The sequence below is a fragment of the Clavelina lepadiformis genome, chromosome 7, assembly GCF_947623445.1.
Source record: "Clavelina lepadiformis chromosome 7, kaClaLepa1.1, whole genome shotgun sequence".
Taxonomy (NCBI): domain Eukaryota; kingdom Metazoa; phylum Chordata; class Ascidiacea; order Aplousobranchia; family Clavelinidae; genus Clavelina; species Clavelina lepadiformis.
This window is the reverse complement of record NC_135246.1, coordinates 2,187,084-2,204,425: the sequence shown is the minus strand read 5'-3', so window position 1 is coordinate 2,204,425 and position 17,342 is coordinate 2,187,084. Positions and strand designations below refer to the sequence as shown.

At 40.3% G+C, this 17,342-nt stretch overlaps 45 non-coding genes across 45 annotated transcripts; 29 read left to right on the top strand and 16 right to left on the bottom strand.

Annotated features, from left to right (window-relative positions):
- The first annotated feature begins 331 nt into the window (after positions 1–331).
- Positions 332–413, top strand: Trnas-gcu (transfer RNA serine (anticodon GCU)). The gene has a single exon. It is a non-coding gene; the product is annotated as a tRNA-Ser (tRNA).
- A 3-nt stretch (positions 414–416) lies between these two features.
- On the top strand, positions 417–488 carry Trnaa-cgc (transfer RNA alanine (anticodon CGC)). The gene has a single exon. It is a non-coding gene; the product is annotated as a tRNA-Ala (tRNA).
- Positions 489–1,208: 720 nt separating this feature from the next.
- Positions 1,209–1,281, top strand: Trnam-cau (transfer RNA methionine (anticodon CAU)). The gene has a single exon. It is a non-coding gene; the product is annotated as a tRNA-Met (tRNA).
- Positions 1,282–1,351: 70 nt separating this feature from the next.
- On the bottom strand, positions 1,352–1,424 carry Trnaa-ugc (transfer RNA alanine (anticodon UGC)). Its single transcript has one exon. It is a non-coding gene; the product is annotated as a tRNA-Ala (tRNA).
- A 137-nt stretch (positions 1,425–1,561) lies between these two features.
- On the bottom strand, positions 1,562–1,634 carry Trnaa-agc (transfer RNA alanine (anticodon AGC)). Its single transcript has one exon. It is a non-coding gene; the product is annotated as a tRNA-Ala (tRNA).
- A 504-nt stretch (positions 1,635–2,138) lies between these two features.
- Positions 2,139–2,220, top strand: Trnas-gcu (transfer RNA serine (anticodon GCU)). The gene has a single exon. It is a non-coding gene; the product is annotated as a tRNA-Ser (tRNA).
- A 3-nt stretch (positions 2,221–2,223) lies between these two features.
- Positions 2,224–2,295, top strand: Trnaa-cgc (transfer RNA alanine (anticodon CGC)). Its single transcript has one exon. It is a non-coding gene; the product is annotated as a tRNA-Ala (tRNA).
- Positions 2,296–3,014: 719 nt separating this feature from the next.
- On the top strand, positions 3,015–3,087 carry Trnam-cau (transfer RNA methionine (anticodon CAU)). The gene has a single exon. It is a non-coding gene; the product is annotated as a tRNA-Met (tRNA).
- Positions 3,088–3,157: 70 nt separating this feature from the next.
- On the bottom strand, positions 3,158–3,230 carry Trnaa-ugc (transfer RNA alanine (anticodon UGC)). Its single transcript has one exon. It is a non-coding gene; the product is annotated as a tRNA-Ala (tRNA).
- A 714-nt stretch (positions 3,231–3,944) lies between these two features.
- Positions 3,945–4,026, top strand: Trnas-gcu (transfer RNA serine (anticodon GCU)). The gene has a single exon. It is a non-coding gene; the product is annotated as a tRNA-Ser (tRNA).
- A 3-nt stretch (positions 4,027–4,029) lies between these two features.
- Trnaa-cgc (transfer RNA alanine (anticodon CGC)) lies at positions 4,030–4,101 on the top strand. The gene has a single exon. It is a non-coding gene; the product is annotated as a tRNA-Ala (tRNA).
- A 720-nt stretch (positions 4,102–4,821) lies between these two features.
- On the top strand, positions 4,822–4,894 carry Trnam-cau (transfer RNA methionine (anticodon CAU)). Its single transcript has one exon. It is a non-coding gene; the product is annotated as a tRNA-Met (tRNA).
- Positions 4,895–4,964: 70 nt separating this feature from the next.
- On the bottom strand, positions 4,965–5,037 carry Trnaa-ugc (transfer RNA alanine (anticodon UGC)). Its single transcript has one exon. It is a non-coding gene; the product is annotated as a tRNA-Ala (tRNA).
- A 137-nt stretch (positions 5,038–5,174) lies between these two features.
- On the bottom strand, positions 5,175–5,247 carry Trnaa-agc (transfer RNA alanine (anticodon AGC)). The gene has a single exon. It is a non-coding gene; the product is annotated as a tRNA-Ala (tRNA).
- A 504-nt stretch (positions 5,248–5,751) lies between these two features.
- Positions 5,752–5,833, top strand: Trnas-gcu (transfer RNA serine (anticodon GCU)). Its single transcript has one exon. It is a non-coding gene; the product is annotated as a tRNA-Ser (tRNA).
- A 3-nt stretch (positions 5,834–5,836) lies between these two features.
- Positions 5,837–5,908, top strand: Trnaa-cgc (transfer RNA alanine (anticodon CGC)). The gene has a single exon. It is a non-coding gene; the product is annotated as a tRNA-Ala (tRNA).
- Positions 5,909–6,628: 720 nt separating this feature from the next.
- Trnam-cau (transfer RNA methionine (anticodon CAU)) lies at positions 6,629–6,701 on the top strand. The gene has a single exon. It is a non-coding gene; the product is annotated as a tRNA-Met (tRNA).
- A 70-nt stretch (positions 6,702–6,771) lies between these two features.
- On the bottom strand, positions 6,772–6,844 carry Trnaa-ugc (transfer RNA alanine (anticodon UGC)). Its single transcript has one exon. It is a non-coding gene; the product is annotated as a tRNA-Ala (tRNA).
- A 137-nt stretch (positions 6,845–6,981) lies between these two features.
- Positions 6,982–7,054, bottom strand: Trnaa-agc (transfer RNA alanine (anticodon AGC)). The gene has a single exon. It is a non-coding gene; the product is annotated as a tRNA-Ala (tRNA).
- Positions 7,055–7,558: 504 nt separating this feature from the next.
- Positions 7,559–7,640, top strand: Trnas-gcu (transfer RNA serine (anticodon GCU)). Its single transcript has one exon. It is a non-coding gene; the product is annotated as a tRNA-Ser (tRNA).
- A 3-nt stretch (positions 7,641–7,643) lies between these two features.
- Trnaa-cgc (transfer RNA alanine (anticodon CGC)) lies at positions 7,644–7,715 on the top strand. The gene has a single exon. It is a non-coding gene; the product is annotated as a tRNA-Ala (tRNA).
- Positions 7,716–8,434: 719 nt separating this feature from the next.
- On the top strand, positions 8,435–8,507 carry Trnam-cau (transfer RNA methionine (anticodon CAU)). Its single transcript has one exon. It is a non-coding gene; the product is annotated as a tRNA-Met (tRNA).
- Positions 8,508–8,787: 280 nt separating this feature from the next.
- On the bottom strand, positions 8,788–8,860 carry Trnaa-agc (transfer RNA alanine (anticodon AGC)). The gene has a single exon. It is a non-coding gene; the product is annotated as a tRNA-Ala (tRNA).
- Positions 8,861–9,364: 504 nt separating this feature from the next.
- Trnas-gcu (transfer RNA serine (anticodon GCU)) lies at positions 9,365–9,446 on the top strand. The gene has a single exon. It is a non-coding gene; the product is annotated as a tRNA-Ser (tRNA).
- Positions 9,447–9,449: 3 nt separating this feature from the next.
- Positions 9,450–9,521, top strand: Trnaa-cgc (transfer RNA alanine (anticodon CGC)). The gene has a single exon. It is a non-coding gene; the product is annotated as a tRNA-Ala (tRNA).
- Positions 9,522–10,240: 719 nt separating this feature from the next.
- On the top strand, positions 10,241–10,313 carry Trnam-cau (transfer RNA methionine (anticodon CAU)). Its single transcript has one exon. It is a non-coding gene; the product is annotated as a tRNA-Met (tRNA).
- A 70-nt stretch (positions 10,314–10,383) lies between these two features.
- Positions 10,384–10,456, bottom strand: Trnaa-ugc (transfer RNA alanine (anticodon UGC)). Its single transcript has one exon. It is a non-coding gene; the product is annotated as a tRNA-Ala (tRNA).
- A 137-nt stretch (positions 10,457–10,593) lies between these two features.
- Positions 10,594–10,666, bottom strand: Trnaa-agc (transfer RNA alanine (anticodon AGC)). Its single transcript has one exon. It is a non-coding gene; the product is annotated as a tRNA-Ala (tRNA).
- Positions 10,667–11,170: 504 nt separating this feature from the next.
- Positions 11,171–11,252, top strand: Trnas-gcu (transfer RNA serine (anticodon GCU)). Its single transcript has one exon. It is a non-coding gene; the product is annotated as a tRNA-Ser (tRNA).
- A 3-nt stretch (positions 11,253–11,255) lies between these two features.
- Positions 11,256–11,327, top strand: Trnaa-cgc (transfer RNA alanine (anticodon CGC)). The gene has a single exon. It is a non-coding gene; the product is annotated as a tRNA-Ala (tRNA).
- A 720-nt stretch (positions 11,328–12,047) lies between these two features.
- On the top strand, positions 12,048–12,120 carry Trnam-cau (transfer RNA methionine (anticodon CAU)). The gene has a single exon. It is a non-coding gene; the product is annotated as a tRNA-Met (tRNA).
- A 70-nt stretch (positions 12,121–12,190) lies between these two features.
- On the bottom strand, positions 12,191–12,263 carry Trnaa-ugc (transfer RNA alanine (anticodon UGC)). Its single transcript has one exon. It is a non-coding gene; the product is annotated as a tRNA-Ala (tRNA).
- Positions 12,264–12,400: 137 nt separating this feature from the next.
- Trnaa-agc (transfer RNA alanine (anticodon AGC)) lies at positions 12,401–12,473 on the bottom strand. The gene has a single exon. It is a non-coding gene; the product is annotated as a tRNA-Ala (tRNA).
- A 504-nt stretch (positions 12,474–12,977) lies between these two features.
- On the top strand, positions 12,978–13,059 carry Trnas-gcu (transfer RNA serine (anticodon GCU)). Its single transcript has one exon. It is a non-coding gene; the product is annotated as a tRNA-Ser (tRNA).
- Positions 13,060–13,062: 3 nt separating this feature from the next.
- On the top strand, positions 13,063–13,134 carry Trnaa-cgc (transfer RNA alanine (anticodon CGC)). Its single transcript has one exon. It is a non-coding gene; the product is annotated as a tRNA-Ala (tRNA).
- Positions 13,135–13,853: 719 nt separating this feature from the next.
- Positions 13,854–13,926, top strand: Trnam-cau (transfer RNA methionine (anticodon CAU)). Its single transcript has one exon. It is a non-coding gene; the product is annotated as a tRNA-Met (tRNA).
- A 70-nt stretch (positions 13,927–13,996) lies between these two features.
- On the bottom strand, positions 13,997–14,069 carry Trnaa-ugc (transfer RNA alanine (anticodon UGC)). The gene has a single exon. It is a non-coding gene; the product is annotated as a tRNA-Ala (tRNA).
- A 137-nt stretch (positions 14,070–14,206) lies between these two features.
- On the bottom strand, positions 14,207–14,279 carry Trnaa-agc (transfer RNA alanine (anticodon AGC)). Its single transcript has one exon. It is a non-coding gene; the product is annotated as a tRNA-Ala (tRNA).
- A 501-nt stretch (positions 14,280–14,780) lies between these two features.
- On the top strand, positions 14,781–14,862 carry Trnas-gcu (transfer RNA serine (anticodon GCU)). The gene has a single exon. It is a non-coding gene; the product is annotated as a tRNA-Ser (tRNA).
- Positions 14,863–14,865: 3 nt separating this feature from the next.
- Trnaa-cgc (transfer RNA alanine (anticodon CGC)) lies at positions 14,866–14,937 on the top strand. Its single transcript has one exon. It is a non-coding gene; the product is annotated as a tRNA-Ala (tRNA).
- Positions 14,938–15,656: 719 nt separating this feature from the next.
- Trnam-cau (transfer RNA methionine (anticodon CAU)) lies at positions 15,657–15,729 on the top strand. The gene has a single exon. It is a non-coding gene; the product is annotated as a tRNA-Met (tRNA).
- A 70-nt stretch (positions 15,730–15,799) lies between these two features.
- Positions 15,800–15,872, bottom strand: Trnaa-ugc (transfer RNA alanine (anticodon UGC)). Its single transcript has one exon. It is a non-coding gene; the product is annotated as a tRNA-Ala (tRNA).
- Positions 15,873–16,009: 137 nt separating this feature from the next.
- Trnaa-agc (transfer RNA alanine (anticodon AGC)) lies at positions 16,010–16,082 on the bottom strand. The gene has a single exon. It is a non-coding gene; the product is annotated as a tRNA-Ala (tRNA).
- A 504-nt stretch (positions 16,083–16,586) lies between these two features.
- Positions 16,587–16,668, top strand: Trnas-gcu (transfer RNA serine (anticodon GCU)). Its single transcript has one exon. It is a non-coding gene; the product is annotated as a tRNA-Ser (tRNA).
- Positions 16,669–16,671: 3 nt separating this feature from the next.
- Positions 16,672–16,743, top strand: Trnaa-cgc (transfer RNA alanine (anticodon CGC)). Its single transcript has one exon. It is a non-coding gene; the product is annotated as a tRNA-Ala (tRNA).
- The last annotated feature ends 599 nt before the right edge of the window (positions 16,744–17,342 follow it).

Genomic DNA, 17,342 nt, shown 5'->3' with positions numbered 1-17,342 from the left:
AAAAATATAGTCTACTAATACTCAAATCATCGGATGGCCTAGTGTTTGTTCTTTTTTAGTTCCTGAGTAAGATTGTTCCAAAGACCGCAGTTTGAACCCAGAAAAATTTACAAACGCCACTGCCTGAGTGTGACGATGGTGGCAAGCACAATGTCACTACAGAATGAAGTACAGATTATTGACATAGTCAAACAGATAGGTGTTCCGTTCTACGTGCATCCTCTCAGACTTGTTACAGATGAATCTCTGCTTCATATGTAGACAAATCTATGTACGTAGTGTTTTGAAAAATTACATGTCCTGAACGTTATGGCCAGATTGTTTTCATATCGACGAGGTGGCCGAGTGGTTAAGGCGATGGACTGCTAATCCATTGTGCTCTGCACGCGTGGGTTCGAGTCCCATCCTCGTCGGCTGGGGATGTAGCTCAGTGGTAGAGCGCACGCTTCGCATGTGTGAGGCCCCGGGTTCAATTCCTGGCATCTCCAGAAATTTAATAAAATTTCACTTCACGTTTGTGAGTGCCTAATTTCTTTGTTTGGTTTATTAAGGAGGCGTCAAACCCCTAAAACTAAGATCTTTATGAATTTGTTGTACTCCTACGTAGGGCTTTAAAAAACCTATTTAGACCAATCAGAAGGCAGCACTGTTGGTGTTGTTTTCTATGCTGGGAATTACCCTAGCACTTGTCGCGTGCAGAATTAGGCTAAAAATTAGCATGAAATTAGCTAAAATTGGGTTTTTTAGACCAAAAATTTCATTGTTTATTTTGCGCCTCTGTAAAAAAAGTTTGAATCGTGTTTTTTTTGATGACATTTTATGGAATGGTAGTTCAAAGCATACTAAATTGACATGCAAAATTTCCGAGAGCCTCATGGAAGATTTTCGAGTAATCACTCGTTTAGCAAATTCACTGTATAATAAAAGAAACAAAGATTTTACGGCATTTTTTGGTATTTGACGCTTCCTTAAAAAGCGCAAGGCATCATCTGTCATTAATTGCAATTACTCGAAAAATCGTGTTTGGAGCTCAATAAATTTTGCTTATAAGATAATGTCAAAGAGCATAGGCAGTTTTTTTTATCTTAGGTCGTAAACGATGCAACGCTTAAACATATTTTATTGGAGTAGTATTTTATAAAATGGAAACGCCTAATTTGCCTTATATAACATGGGATTGCAATGGTATTATTGCTTGTCCTAAACGAGCCTCGATGGCGCAGTAGGCAGCGCGTGAGTCTCATAATCTCAAGGTCGTGAGTTCGATCCTCACTCGAGGCACATACAATCTTTTGATAAAAAGTTTCAAACTAATCCATCCATTGATCGACAAAAATCAACTTATGTAAATTGGAGGTGCCGGGCATCGATCCCGGTACCTCGCGCATGCAAAGCGCGCGCTCTACCATATGAGCTACACCCCCGCCAATCCCAGTTTCTATAACGGCGTGCTATGTTCATTCACTCACGACAAACTCAAACCCAGTCGCTTCTTCAAAAATCAGTGGGATTTTGTATCCATTTTCAGTTAGATTTAAACGAAAATCAGTAAAATGTTTCTTGGAGGTGCCGGGTATCGATCCCGGTACCTCGCGCATGCTAAGCGCGCGCTCTACCATTTGAGCTACACCCCCTCGCAACAAAGTTCGCACATCTTCCATGTATTTTCAAAGTCTTCATATTTCATCTCAAAATAATAATAGGAATATACGAATGAAACCGATTAAAGCACTGCACAGTACACCCAGGTTTGGTTAAATTCGTGTAGCTTTTCGGTGTCGTCACTGTACATCTTCTTTGATATCACAAAAATATAGCCTACTAATACTCAAATCATCGAATGGTCTAGTGTTTGTTCTTTTTTAGTTCCTGAGTAAGATTGTTCCAAAGACCGCAGTTTGAACCCAGAAAATTTTACAAACGCCACTGCCTGAGTGTGACGATGGTGGCAAGCACAATGTCACTACAGAATGAAGTACAGATTATTGACATAGTCAAACAGATAGGTGTTCCGTTCTATGTGCATCCTCTCAGACTTGTTACAGATGAATCTCTGCTTCATATGTAGACAAATCTATGTACGTAGTGTTTTGAAAAATTACATGTCCTGAACGTTATGGCCAGATTGTTTTCATATCGACGAGGTGGCCGAGTGGTTAAGGCGATGGACTGCTAATCCATTGTGCTCTGCACGCGTGGGTTCGAGTCCCATCCTCGTCGGCTGGGGATGTAGCTCAGTGGTAGAGCGCACGCTTCGCATGTGTGAGGCCCCGGGTTCAATTCCTGGCATCTCCAGAAATTTAATAAAACTTCACTTCACGTTTGTGAGGGCCTAATTTCTTTGTTTGGTTTATTAAGGAGGCGTCAAACCCCTAAAACTAAGATCTTTATGAATTTGTTGTACTCCTACGTAGGGCTTTAAAAAACCTATTTAGACCAATCAGAAGGCAGCACTGTTGGTGTTGTTTATTTGCCTGGGAATTACCCTAGCACTTGTCGCGTGCAGAATTAGGCAAAAAAGTAGCATGAAATTAGCTAAAATTGGGTTTTTTAGACCAAAAATTTCAGTGTTTATTTTGCGCCTCTGTAAAAAAAGTTTGAATCGTGTTTTTTTTGATGACATTTTATGGAATGGTAGTTCAAAGCATACTAAATTGACATGCAAAATTTCCGAGAGCCTCATGGAAGATTTTCGAGTAATCACTCGTTTAGTAAATTCACTGTATAATAAAAGAAACAAAGATTTTACGGCATTTTTTGGTGTTTGACGCTTCCTTAAAAAGCGCAAGGCATCATCTGTCATTAATTGCAATTACTTGAAAAATCGTGTTTGGAGCTCAATAAATTTTGCTTATAAGATAATGTCAAAGTGCATAGGCAGTTTTTTTATCTTAGGTCGTAAACGATGCAACGCTTAAACATATTTTATTGGAGTAGTATTTTATAAAATGGAAACGCCTGATTTGCCTTATATAACATGGGATTGCAATGGTATTATTGCTTGCCCTAAACGAGCCTCGATGGCGCAGTAGGCAGCGCGTGAGTCTCATAATCGCAAGGTCGTGAGTTCGATCCTCACTCGAGGCACATACAATCTTTTGATAAAAAGTTTCAAACTAATCCATCTATTGATCGACAAAAATCAACTTATGTAAATTGGAGGTGCCGGGCATCGATCCCGGTACCTCGCGCATGCAAAGCGCGCGCTCTACCATATGAGCTACACCCCCGCCAATCCCAGTTTCTATAACGGCGTTCTATGTTCATTCACTCACGACAAACTCAAACCCAGTCGCTTCTTCAAAAATCAGTGGGATTTTGTATCCATTTTCATTTAGATTTAAACGAAAATCAGTAAAATGTTTCTTGGAGGTGCCGGGTATCGATCCCGGTACCTCGCGCATGCTAAGCGCGCGCTCTACCATTTGAGCTAAACCCCCTCGCAACAAAGTTCGCACATCTTCCATGTATTTTCAAAGTCTTCATATTTCATCTCAAAATAATAATAGGAATATACGAATGAAACCGATTAGAGCACTGCACAGTACACCCAGGTTTGGTTAAATTCGTGTAGCTTTTCGGTGTCGTCACTGTACATCTTCTTTGATATCACAAAAATATAGCCTACTAATACTCAAATCATCGGATGGCCTAGTGTTTGTTCTTTTTTAGTTCCCGAGTAAGATTGTTCCAAAGACCGCAGTTTGAACCCAGAAAAATTTACAAACGCCACTGCCTGAGTGTGACGATGGTGACAAGCACAATGTCACTACAGAATGAAGTACAGATTATTGACATAGTCAAACAGATAGGTGTTCCGTTCTACGTGCATCCTCTCAGACTTGTTACAGATGAATCTCTGCTTCATATGTAGACAAATCTATGTACGTAGTGTTTTGAAAAATTACATGTCCTGAACGTTATGGCCAGATTGTTTTCATATCGACGAGGTGGCCGAGTGGTTAAGGCGATGGACTGCTAATCCATTGTGCTCTGCACGCGTGGGTTCGAGTCCCATCCTCGTCGGCTGGGGATGTAGCTCAGTGGTAGAGCGCACGCTTCGCATGTGTGAGGCCCCGGGTTCAATTCCTGGCATCTCCAGAAATTTAATAAAATTTCACTTCACGTTTGTGAGTGCCTAATTTCTTTGTTTGGTTTATTAAGGAGGCGTCAAACCCCTAAAACTAAGATCTTTATGAATTTGTTGTACTCCTACGTAGGGCTTTAAAAAACCTATTTAGACCAATCAGAAGGCAGCACTGTTGGTGTTGTTTTCTATGCTGGGAATTACCCTAGCACTTGTCGCGTGCAGAATTAGGCTAAAAATTAGCATGAAATTAGCTAAAATTGGGTTTTTTAGACCAAAAATTTCATTGTTTATTTTGCGCCTCTGTAAAAAAAGTTTGAATCGTGTTTTTTTTGATGACATTTTATGGAATGGTAGTTCAAAGCATACTAAATTGACATGCAAAATTTCCGAGAGCCTCATGGAAGATTTTCGAGTAATCACTCGTTTAGCAAATTCACTGTATAATAAAAGAAACAAAGATTTTACGGCATTTTTTGGTATTTGACGCTTCCTTAAAAAGCGCAAGGCATCATCTGTCATTAATTGCAATTACTCGAAAAATCGTGTTTGGAGCTCAATAAATTTTGCTTATAAGATAATGTCAAAGAGCATAGGCAGTTTTTTTTATCTTAGGTCGTAAACGATGCAACGCTTAAACATATTTTATTGGAGTAGTATTTTATAAAATGGAAACGCCTAATTTGCCTTATATAACATGGGATTGCAATGGTATTATTGCTTGTCCTAAACGAGCCTCGATGGCGCAGTAGGCAGCGCGTGAGTCTCATAATCTCAAGGTCGTGAGTTCGATCCTCACTCGAGGCACATACAATATTTTGATAAAAAGTTTCAAACTAATCCATCCATTGATCGACAAAAATCAACTTATGTAAATTGGAGGTGCCGGGCATCGATCCCGGTACCTCGCGCATGCAAAGCGCGCGCTCTACCATATGAGCTACACCCCCGCCAATCCCAGTTTCTATAACGGCGTGCTATGTTCATTCACTCACGACAAACTCAAACCCAGTCGCTTCTTCAAAAATCAGTGGGATTTTGTATCCATTTTCAGTTAGATTTAAACGAAAATCAGTAAAATGTTTCTTGGAGGTGCCGGGTATCGATCCCGGTACCTCGCGCATGCTAAGCGCGCGCTCTACCATTTGAGCTACACCCCCTCGCAACAAAGTTCGCACATCTTCCATGTATTTTCAAAGTCTTCATATTTCATCTCAAAATAATAATAGGAATATACGAATGAAACCGATTAGAGCACTGCACAGTACACCCAGGTTTGGTTAAATTCGTGTAGCTTTTCGGTGTCGTCACTGTACATCTTCTTTGATATCACAAAAATATAGCCTACTAATACTCAAATCATCGGATGGCCTAGTGTTTGTTCTTTTTTAGTTCCCGAGTAAGATTGTTCCAAAGACCGCAGTTTGAACCCAGAAAAATTTACAAACGCCACTGCCTGAGTGTGACGATGGTGACAAGCACAATGTCACTACAGAATGAAGTACAGATTATTGACATAGTCAAACAGATAGGTGTTCCGTTCTACGTGCATCCTCTCAGACTTGTTACAGATGAATCTCTGCTTCATATGTAGACAAATCTATGTACGTAGTGTTTTGAAAAATTACATGTCCTGAACGTTATGGCCAGATTGTTTTCATATCGACGAGGTGGCCGAGTGGTTAAGGCGATGGACTGCTAATCCATTGTGCTCTGCACGCGTGGGTTCGAGTCCCATCCTCGTCGGCTGGGGATGTAGCTCAGTTGTAGAGCGCACGCTTCGCATGTGTGAGGCCCCGGGTTCAATTCCTGGCATCTCCAGAAATTTAATAAAACTTCACTTCACGTTTGTGAGGGCCTAATTTCTTTGTTTGGTTTATTAAGGAGGCGTCAAACCCCCTGAAACTAAGATCTTTATGATTTTGTTGTACTCCTACGTAGGGCTTTAAAAAACCTATTTAGACCAATCAGAAGGCAGCACTGTTGGTGTTGTTTTCTTGCCTGGGAATTACCCTAGCACTTGTCGCGTGCAGATTTAGGCTAAAAATTAGCATGAAATTAGCTAAAATTGGGTTTTTTAGACCACAAATTTCAGTGTTTATTTTGCGCCTCTGTAAAAAAAGTTTGAATCGTGTTTTTTTTGATGACATTTTATGGAATGGTAGTTCAAAGCATACTAAATTGACATGAAAAATTTCCGAGAGCCTCATGGAAGATTTTCGAGTAATCACTCGTTTAGTAAATTCACTGTATAATAAAAGAAACAAAGATTTTACGGCATTTTTTGGTGTTTGACGCTTCCTTAAAAAGCGCAAGGCATCATCTGACATTAATTGCAATTACTCGAAAAATCATGTTTGGAGCTCAATAAATTTTGCTTATAAGATAATGTCAAAGAGCATAGGCAGTTTTTTTATCTTAGGTCGTAAACGATGCAACGCTTAAACATATTTTATTGGAGTAGTATTTTATAAAATGGAAACGCCTGATTTGCCTTATATAACATGGGATTGCAATGGTATTATTGCTTGTCCTAAACGAGCCTCGATGGCGCAGTAGGCAGCGCGTGAGTCTCATAATCTCAAGGTCGTGAGTTCGATCCTCACTCGAGGCACTTACAATCTTTTGATAAAAATTTTCAAACTAATCCATCCATTGATCGACAAAAATCAACTTGTGTAAATTGGAGGTGCCGGGCATCGATCCCGGTACCTCGCGCATGCAAAGCGCGCGCTCTACCATATGAGCTACACCCCCACCAATCCCAGTTTCTATAACGGCGTGCTATGTTCATTCACTCACGACAAACTCAAACCCAGTCGCTTCTTCAAAAATCAGTGGGATTTTGTATCCATTTTCATTTAGATTTAAACGAAAAGCAGTAAAATGTTTCATGGAGGTGCCGGGTATCGATCCCGGTACCTCGCGCATGCTAAGCGCGCGCTCTACCATTTGAGCTACACCCCCTCGCAACAAAGTTCGCACATCTTCCATGTATTTTCAAAATCTTCATATTTCATCTCAAAATAATAATAGGAATATACGAATGAAACTGATTAGAGCACTGCACAGTACACCCAGGTTTGGTTAATTTCGTGTAGCTTTTCGGTGTCGTCACTGTACATCTTCTTTGATATCACAAAAATATAGCCTACTAATACTCAAATCATCGGATGGCCTAGTGTTTGTTCTTTTTTAGTTCCCGAGTAAGATTGTTCCAAAGACCGCAGTTTGAACCCAGAAAAATTTACAAACGCCACTGCCTGAGTGTGACGATGGTGGCAAGCACAATGTCACTACAGAATGAAGTACAGATTATTGACATAGTCAAACAGATAGGTGTTCCGTTCTACGTGCATCCTCTCAGACTTGTTACAGATGAATCTCTGCTTCATATGTAGACAAATCTATGTACGTAGTGTTTTGAAAAATTACATGTGCTGAACGTTATGGCCAGATTGTTTTCATATCGACGAGGTGGCCGAGTGGTTAAGGCGATGGACTGCTAATCCATTGTGCTCTGCACGCGTGGGTTCGAGTCCCATCCTCGTCGGCTGGGCATGTAGCTCAGTGGTAGAGCGCACGCTTCGCATGTGTGAGGCCCCGGGTTCAATTCCTGGCATCTCCAGAAATTTAATAAAACTTCACTTCACGTTTGTGAGTGCCTAATTTCTTTGTTTGGTTTATTAAGGAGGCGTCAAACCCCTAAAACTAAGATCTTTATGAATTTGTTGTACTCCTACGTAGGGCTTTAAAAAACCTATTTAGACCAATCAGAAGGCAGCACTGTTGGTGTTGTTTTCTAGCCTGGGAATTACCCTAGCACTTGTCGCGCGCAGAATTAGGCAAAAAATTAGCATGAAATTAGCTAAAATTGGGTTTTTAATACAAAAAATTTCAGTGTTTATTTTGCGCCTCTGTAAAAAAAGTCTGAATCGTGTTTTTTTTGATGACATTTTATGCAATGGTAGTTCAAAGCATACTAAATTGACATGCAAAATTTCCGAGAGCCTCATGGAAGATTTTCTAGTAATCACTCGTTTAGTAAATTCACTGTATAATAAAAGAAACAAAGATTTTACGGCATTTTTTGGTGTTTGACGCTTCCTTAAAAAGCGCAAGGCATCATCTGTCATTAATTGCAATTACTCGAAAAATCGTGTTTGGAGCTAAATAAATTTTGCTTATAAGATAATGTCAAAGAGCCTAGGCAGTTTTTTTATCTTAGGTCGTAAACGATGCAACGCTTAAACATATTTTATTGGAGTAGTATTTTATAAAATGGAAACGCCTGATTTGCCTTATATAACATGGGATTGCAATGGTATTATTGCTTGTCCTAAACGAGCCTCGATGGCGCAGTAGGCAGCGCGTGAGTCTCATAATCTCAAGGTCGTGAGTTCGATCCTCACTCGAGGCACATACAATCTTTTGATAAAAAGTTTCAAACTAATCCATCCATTGATCGACAAAAATCAACTTATGTAAATTGGAGGTGCCGGGCATCGATCCCGGTACCTCGCGCATGCAAAGCGCGCGCTCTACCATATGAGCTACACCACCGCCAATCCCAGTTTCTATAACGGCGTGCTATGTTCATTCACTCACGACAAACTCAAACCCAGTCGCTTCTTCAAAAATCAGTGGGATTTTGTATCCATTTTCAGTTAGATTTAAACGAAAATCAGTAAAATGTTTCTTGGAGGTGCCGGGTATCGATCCCGGTACCTCGCGCATGCTAAGCGCGCGCTCTACCATTTGAGCTACACCCCCTCGCAACAAAGTTCGCACATGTTCCATGTATTTTCAAAGTCTTCATATTTCATCTCAAAATAATAATAGGAATATACGAATGAAACCGATTAGAGCACTGCACAGTACACCCAGGTTTGGTTAAATTCGTGTAGCTTTTCGGTGTCGTCACTGTACATCTTCTTTGATATCACAAAAATATAGTCTACTAATACTCAAATCATCGGATGGCCTAGTGTTTGTTCTTTTTTAGTTCCTGAGTAAGATTGTTCCAAAGACCGCAGTTTGAACCCAGAAAAATTTACAAACGCCACTGCCTGAGTGTGACGATGGTGGCAAGCACAATGTCACTACAGAATGAAGTACAGATTATTGACATAGTCAAACAGATAGGTGTTCCGTTCTACGTGCATCCTCTCAGACTTGTTACAGATGAATCTCTGCTTCATATGTAGACAAATCTATGTACGTAGTGTTTTGAAAAATTACATGTGCTGAACGTTATGGCCAGATTGTTTTCATATCGACGAGGTGGCCGAGTGGTTAAGGCGATGGATTGCTAATCCATTGTGCTTTGCACGCGTGGGTTCGAGTCCCATCCTCGTCGGCTGGGCATGTAGCTCAGTGGTAGAGCGCACGCTTCGCATGTGTGAGGCCCCGGGTTCAATTCCTGGCATCTCCAGAAATTTAATAAAACTTCACTTCACGTTTGTGAGTGCCTAATTTCTTTGTTTGGTTTATTAAGGAGGCGTCAAACCCCTAAAACTAAGATCTTTATGAATTTGTTGTACTCCTACGTAGGGCTTTAAAAAACCTATTTAGACCAATCAGAAGGCAGCACTGTTGGTGTTGTTTTCTAGCCTGGAAATTACCCTAGCACTTGTCGCGTGCAGAATTAGGCTAAAAATTAGCATGAAATTAGCTAAAATTGGGTTTTTTAGACCAAAAATTTCAGTGTTTATTTTGCGCCTCTGTAAAAAAAGTTTGAATCGTGTTTTTTTTTATGACATTTTATGGAATGGTAGTTCAAAGCATACTAAATTGACATGCAAAATTTCCGAGAGCCTCATGGAAGATTTTCGAGTAATCACTCGTTTAGTAAATTCACTGTATAATAAAAGAAACAAAGATTTTACGGCATTTTTTGGTGTTTGACGCTTCCTTAAAAAGCGCAAGGCATCATCTGTCATTAATTGCAATTACTCGAAAAATCGTGTTTGGAGCTAAATAAATTTTGCTTATAAGATAATGTCAAAGAGCCTAGGCAGTTTTTTTATCTTAGGTCGTAAAAGATGCAACGCTTAAACATATTTTATTGGAGTAGTATTTTATAAAATGAAAACGCCTGATTTGCCTTATATAACATGGGATTGCAATGGTATTATTGCTTGTCCTAAACGAGCCTCGATGGCGCAGTAGGCAGCGCGTGAGTCTCATAATCTCAAGGTCGTGAGTTCGATCCTCACTCGAGGCACATACAATCTTTTGATAAAAAGTTTCAAACTAATCCATCCATTGATCGACAAAAATTAACTTATGTAAATTGGAGGTGCCGGGCATCGATCCCGGTACCTCGCGCATGCAAAGCGCGCGCTCTACCATATGAGCTACACCCCCGCCAATCCCAGTTTCTATAACGGCGTGCTATGTTCGTTCACTCACGACAAACTCAAACCCAGTCGCTTCTTCAAAAATCAGTGGGATTTTGTATCCATTTTCAGTTAGATTTAAACGAAAATCAGTAAAATGTTTCTTGGAGGTGCCGGGTATCGATCCCGGTACCTCGCGCATGCTAAGCGCGCGCTCTACCATTTGAGCTACACCTCCTCGCAACAAAGTTCGCACATCTTCCATGTATTTTCAAAGTCTTCATATTTCATCTCAAAATAAAAATAGGAATATACGAATGAAACCGATTAGAGCACTGCACAGTACACCCAGGTTTGGTTAAATTCGTGTAGCTTTTCGGTGTCGTCACTGTACATCTTCTTTGATATCACAAAAATATAGCCTACTAATACTCAAATCATCGGATGGCCTAGTGTTTGTTCTTTTTTAGTTCCTGAGTAAGATTGTTCCAAAGACCGCAGTTTGAACCCAGAAAAATTTACAAACGCCACTGCCTGAGTGTGACGATGGTGGCAAGCACAATGTCACTACAGAATGAAGTACAGATTATTGACATAGTCAAACAGATAGGTGTTCCGTTCTACGTGCATCCTCTCAGACTTGTTACAGATGAATCTCTGCTTCATATGTAGACAAATCTATGTACGTAGTGTTTTGAAAAATTACATGTGCTGAACGTTATGGCCAGATTGTTTTCATATCGACGAGGTGGCCGAGTGGTTAAGGCGATGGACTGCTAATCCATTGTGCTCTGCACGCGTGGGTTCGAGTCCCATCCTCGTCGGCTGGGCATGTAGCTCAGTGGTAGAGCGCACGCTTCGCATGTGTGAGGCCCCGGGTTCAATTCCTGGCATCTCCAGAAATTTAATAAAACTTCACTTCACGTTTGTGAGTGCCTAATTTCTTTGTTTGGTTTATTAAGGAGGCGTCAAACCCCTAAAACTAAGATCTTTATGAATTTGTTGTACTCCTACGTAGGGCTTTAAAAAACCTATTTAGACCAATCAGAAGGCAGCACTGTTGGTGTTGGTTTCTAGCCTGGGAATTACCCTAGCACTTGTCGCGTGCAGAATTAGGCTAAAAATTAGCATGAAATTAGCTAAAATTGGGTTTTTTAGACCAAAAATTTCAGTGTTTATTTTGCGCCTCTGTAAAAAAAGTTTGAATCGTGTTTTTTTTGATGACATTTTATGGAATGGTAGTTCAAAGCATACTAAATTGACATGCAAAATTTCCGAGAGCCTCATGGAAGATTTTCGAGTAATCACTCGTTTAGTAAATTCACTGTATAATAAAAGAAACAAAGATTTTACGGCATTTTTTGGTGTTTGACGCTTCCTTAAAAAGCGCAAGGCATCATCTGTCATTAATTGCAATTACTCGAAAAATCGTGTTTGGAGCTAAATAAATTTTGCTTATAAGATAATGTCAAAGAGCCTAGGCAGTTTTTTTTATCTTAGGTCGTAAACGATGCAACGCTTAAACATATTTTATTGGAGTAGTATTTTATAAAATGGAAACGCCTGATTTGCCTTATATAACATGGGATTGCAATGGTATTATTGCTTGTCCTAAACGAGCCTCGATGGCGCAGTAGGCAGCGCGTGAGTCTCATAATTTCAAGGTCGTGAGTTCGATCCTCACTCGAGGCACATACAATCTTTTGATAAAAAGTTTCAAACTAATCCATCCATTGATCGACAAAAATCAACTTATGTAAATTGGAGGTGCCGGGCATCGATCCCGGTACCTCGCGCATGCAAAGCGCGCGCTCTACCATATGAGCTACACCCCCGCCAATCCCAGTTTCTATAACGGCGTGCTATGTTCGTTCGCTCACGACAAACTCAAACCCAGTCGCTTCTTCAAAAATCAGTGGGATTTTGTATCCATTTTCAGTTAGATTTAAACGAAAATCAGTAAAATGTTTCTTGGAGGTGCCGGGTATCGATCCCGGTACCTCGCGCATGCTAAGCGCGCGCTCTACCATTTGAGCTACACCCCCTCGCAACAAAGTTCGCACATCTTCCATGTATTTTCAAAGTCTTCATATTTCATCTCAAAATAATAATAGGAATATACGAATGAAACCGATTAGAGCACTGCACAGTACACCCAGGTTTGGTTAAATTCGTGTAGCTTTTCGGTGTCGTCACTGTACATCTTCTTTGATATCACAAAAATATAGCCTACTAATACTCAAATCATCGGATGGCCTAGTGTTTGTTCTTTTTTAGTTCCTGAGTAAGATTGTTCCAAAGACCGCAGTTTGAACCCAGAAAAATTTACAAACGCCACTGCCTGAGTGTGACGATGGTGGCAAGCACAATGTCACTACAGAATGAAGTACAGATTATTGACATAGTCAAACAGATAGGTGTTCCGTTCTACGTGCATCCTCTCAGACTTGTTACAGATGAATCTCTGCTTCATATGTAGACAAATCTATGTACGTAGTGTTTTGAAAAATTACATGTGCTGAACGTTATGGCCAGATTGTTTTCATATCGACGAGGTGGCCGAGTGGTTAAGGCGATGGACTGCTAATCCATTGTGCTCTGCACGCGTGGTTTCGAGTCCCATCCTCTTCGGCTGGGGATGTAGCTCAGTGGTAGAGCGCACGCTTCGCATGTGTGAGGCCCCGGGTTCAATTCCTGGCATCTCCAGAAATTTAATAAAACTTCACTTCACGTTTGTGGGGGCCTAATTTCTTTGTTTGGTTTATTAAGGAGGCGTCAAACCCCTAAAACTAAGATCTTTATGAATTTGTTGTACTCCTACGTAGGGCTTTAAAAAACCTATTTAGACCAATCAGAAGGCAGCACTGTTGGTGTTGGTTTCTAGCCTGGGAATTACCCTAGCACTTGTCGCGTGCAGAATTAGGCTAAAAATTAGCATGAAATTAGCTAAAATTGGGTTTTTTAGACCAAAAATTTCAGTGTTTTTTTTGCGCCTCTGTAAAAAAAGTTTGAATCGTGTTTTTTTTGATGACATTTTATGGAATGGTAGTTCAAAGCATACTAAATTGACATGCAAAATTTCCGAGAGCCTCATGGAAGATTTTCTAGTAATCACTCGTTTAGTCAATTCACTGTATAATAAAAGAAACAAAGATTTTACGGCATTTTTTGGTGTTTGACGCTTCCTTAAAAAGCGCAAGGCATCATCTGTCATTAATTGCAATTACTCGAAAAATCGTGTTTGGAGCTAAATAAATTTTGCTTATAAGATAATGTCAAAGAGCCTAGGCAGTTTTTTTATCTTAGGTCGTAAACGATGCAACGCTTAAACATATTTTATTGGAGTAGTATTTTATAAAATGGAAACGCCTGATTTGCCTTATATAACATGGGATTGCAATGGTATTATTGCTTGTCCTAAACGAGCCTCGATGGTGCAGTAGGCAGCGCGTGAGTTTCATAATCTCAAGGTCGTGAGTTCGATCCTCACTCGAGGCACATACAATCTTTTGATAAAAAGTTTCAAACTAATCCATCCATTGATCGACAAAAATCAATTTATGTAAATTGGAGGTGCCGGGTATCGATCCCGGTACCTCGCGCATGCAAAGCGCGCGCTCTACCATATGAGCTACACCCCCGCCAATCCCAGTTTCTATAACGTCGTGCTATGTTCATTCACTCACGACAAACTCAAACCCAGTCGCTTCTTCAAAAATCAGTGCGATTTTGTATCCATTTTCAGTTAGATTTAAACGAAAATCAGTAAAATGTTTCTTGGAGGTGCCGGGTATCGATCCCGGTACCTCGCGCATGCTAAGCGCGCGCTCTACCATTTGAGCTACACCCCCTCGCAACAAAGTTCGCACATCTTCCATGTATTTTCAAAGTCTTCATTCATCTCAAAATAATAATAGGAATATACGAATGAAACCGATTAGAGCACTGCACAGTACACCCAGGTTTGGTTAAATTCGTGTAGCTTTTCGGTGTCGTCACTGTACATCTTCTTTGATATCACAAAAATATAGCCTACTAATACTCAAATCATCGGATGGCCTAGTGTTTGTTCTTTTTTAGTTCCTGAGTAAGATTGTTCCAAAGACCGCAGTTTGAACCCAGAAAAATTTACAAACGCCACTGCCTGAGTGTGACGATGGTGGCAAGCACAATGTCACTACAGAATGAAGTACAGATTATTGACATAGTCAAACAGATAGGTGTTCCGTTCTACGTGCATCCTCTCAGACTTGTTACAGATGAATCTCTGCTTCATATGTAGACAAATCTATGTACGTAGTGTTTTGAAAAATTACATGTGCTGAACGTTATGGCCAGATTGTTTTCATATCGACGAGGTGGCCGAGTGGTTAAGGCGATGGACTGCTAATCCATTGTGCTCTGCACGCGTGGGTTCGAGTCCCATCCTCGTCGGCTGGGGATGTAGCTCAGTGGTAGAGCGCACGCTTCGCATGTGTGAGGCCCCGGGTTCAATTCCTGGCATCTCCAGAAATTTAATAAAACTTCACTTCACGTTTGTGAGTGCCTAATTTCTTTGTTTGGTTTATTAAGGAGGCGTCAAACCCCTAAAACTAAGATCTTTATGAATTTGTTGTACTCCTACGTAGGGCTTTAAAAAACCTATTTAGACCAATCAGAAGGCAGCACTGTTGGTGTTGGTTTCTAGCCTGGGAATTACCCTAGCACTTGTCGCGTGCAGAATTAGGCTAAAAATTAGCATGAAATTAGCTAAAATTGGGTTTTTTAGACCAAAAATTTCAGTGTTTATTTTGCGCCTCTGTAAAAAAAGTTTGAATCGTGTTTTTTTTGATGACATTTTATGGAATGGTAGTTCAAAGCATACTAAATTGACATGCAAAATTTCCGAGAGCCTCATGGAAGATTTTCTAGTAATCACTCGTTTAGTAAATTCACTGTATAATAAAAGAAACAAAGATTTTACGGCATTTTTTGGTGTTTGACGCTTCCTTAAAAAGCGCAAGGCATCATCTGTCATTAATTGCAATTACTCGAAAAATCGTGTTTGGAGCTAAATAAATTTTGCTTATAAGATAATGTCAAAGAGCCTAGGCAGTTTTTTTATCTTAGGTCGTAAACGATGCAACGCTTAAACATATTTTATTGGAGTAGTATTTTATAAAATGGAAACGCCTGATTTGCCTTATATAACATGGGATTGTAATGGTATTATTGCTTGTCCTAAACGAGCCTCGATGGCGCAGTAGGCAGCGCGTGAGTCTCATAATCTCAAGGTCGTGAGTTCGATCCTCACTCGAGGCACATACAATCTTTTGATAAAAAGTTTCAAACTAATCCATCCATTGATCGACAAAAATCAACTTATGTAAATTGGAGGTGCCGGGTATCGATCCCGGTACCTCGCGCATGCAAAGCGCGCGCTCTACCATATGAGCTACACCCCCGCCAATCCCAGTTTCTATAACGTCGTGCTATGTTCATTCACTCACGACAAACTCAAACCCAGTCGCTTCTTCAAAAATCAGTGGGATTTTGTATCCATTTTCAGTTAGATTTAAACGAAAATCAGTAAAATGTTTCTTGGAGGTGCCGGGTATCGATCCCGGTACCTCGCGCATGCTAAGCGCGCGCTCTACCATTTGAGCTACACCCCCTCGCAACAAAGTTCGCACATCTTCCATGTATTTTCAAAGTCTTCATATTTCATCTCAAAATAATAATAGGAATATACGAATGAAACCGATTAGAGCACTGCACAGTACACCCAGGTTTGGTTAAATTCGTGTAGCTTTTCGGTTTCGTCACTGTACATCTTCTTTGATATCACAAAAATATAGCCTACTAATACTCAAATCATCGGATGGCCTAGTGTTTGTTCTTGTTTAGTTCCTGAGTAAGATTGTTCCAAAGACCGCAGTTTGAACCCAGAAAAATTTACAAACGCCACTGCCTGAGTGTGACGATGGTGGCAAGCACAATGTCACTACAGAATGAAGTACAGATTATTGACATAGTCAAACAGATAAGTGTTCCGTTCTACGTGCATCCTCTCAGACTTGTTACAGATGAATCTCTGCTTCATATGTAGACAAATCTATGTACGTAGTGTTTTGAAAAATTACATGCGCTGAACGTTATGGCCAGATTGTTTTCATATCGACGAGGTGGCCGAGTGGTTAAGGCGATGGACTGCTAATCCATTGTGCTCTGCACGCGTGGGTTCGAGTCCCATCCTCGTCGGCTGGGGATGTAGCTCAGTGGTAGAGCGCACGCTTCGCATGTGTGAGGCCCCGGGTTCAATTCCTGGCATCTCCAGAAATTTAATAAAACTTCACTTCACGTTTGTGAGTGCCTAATTTCTTTGTTTGGTTTATTAAGGAGGCGTCAAACCCCTAAAACTAAGATCTTTATGAATTTGTTGTACTCCTACGTAGGGCTTTAAAAAACCTATTTAGACCAATCAGAAGGCAGCACTGTTGGTGTTGGTTTCTAGCCTGGGAATTACCCTAGCACTTGTCGCGTGCAGAATTAGGCTAAAAATTAGCATGAAATTAGCTAAAATTGGGTTTTTTAGACCAAAAATTTCAGTGTTTATTTTGCGCCTCTGTAAAAAAAGTTTGAATCGTGTTTTTTTTGATGACATTTTATGGAATGGTAGTTCAAAGCATACTAAATTGACATGCAAAATTTCCGAGAGCCTCATGGAAGATTTTCGAGTAATCACTCGTTTAGTAAATTCACTGTATAATAAAAGAAACAAAGATTTTACGGCATTTTTTGGTGTTTGACGCTTCCTTAAAAAGCGCAAGGCACCATCTGTCATTAATTGCAATTACTCGAAAAATCGTGTTTGGAGCTAAATAAATTTTGCTTATAAGATAATGTCAAAGAGCCTAGGCAGTTTTTTTATCTTA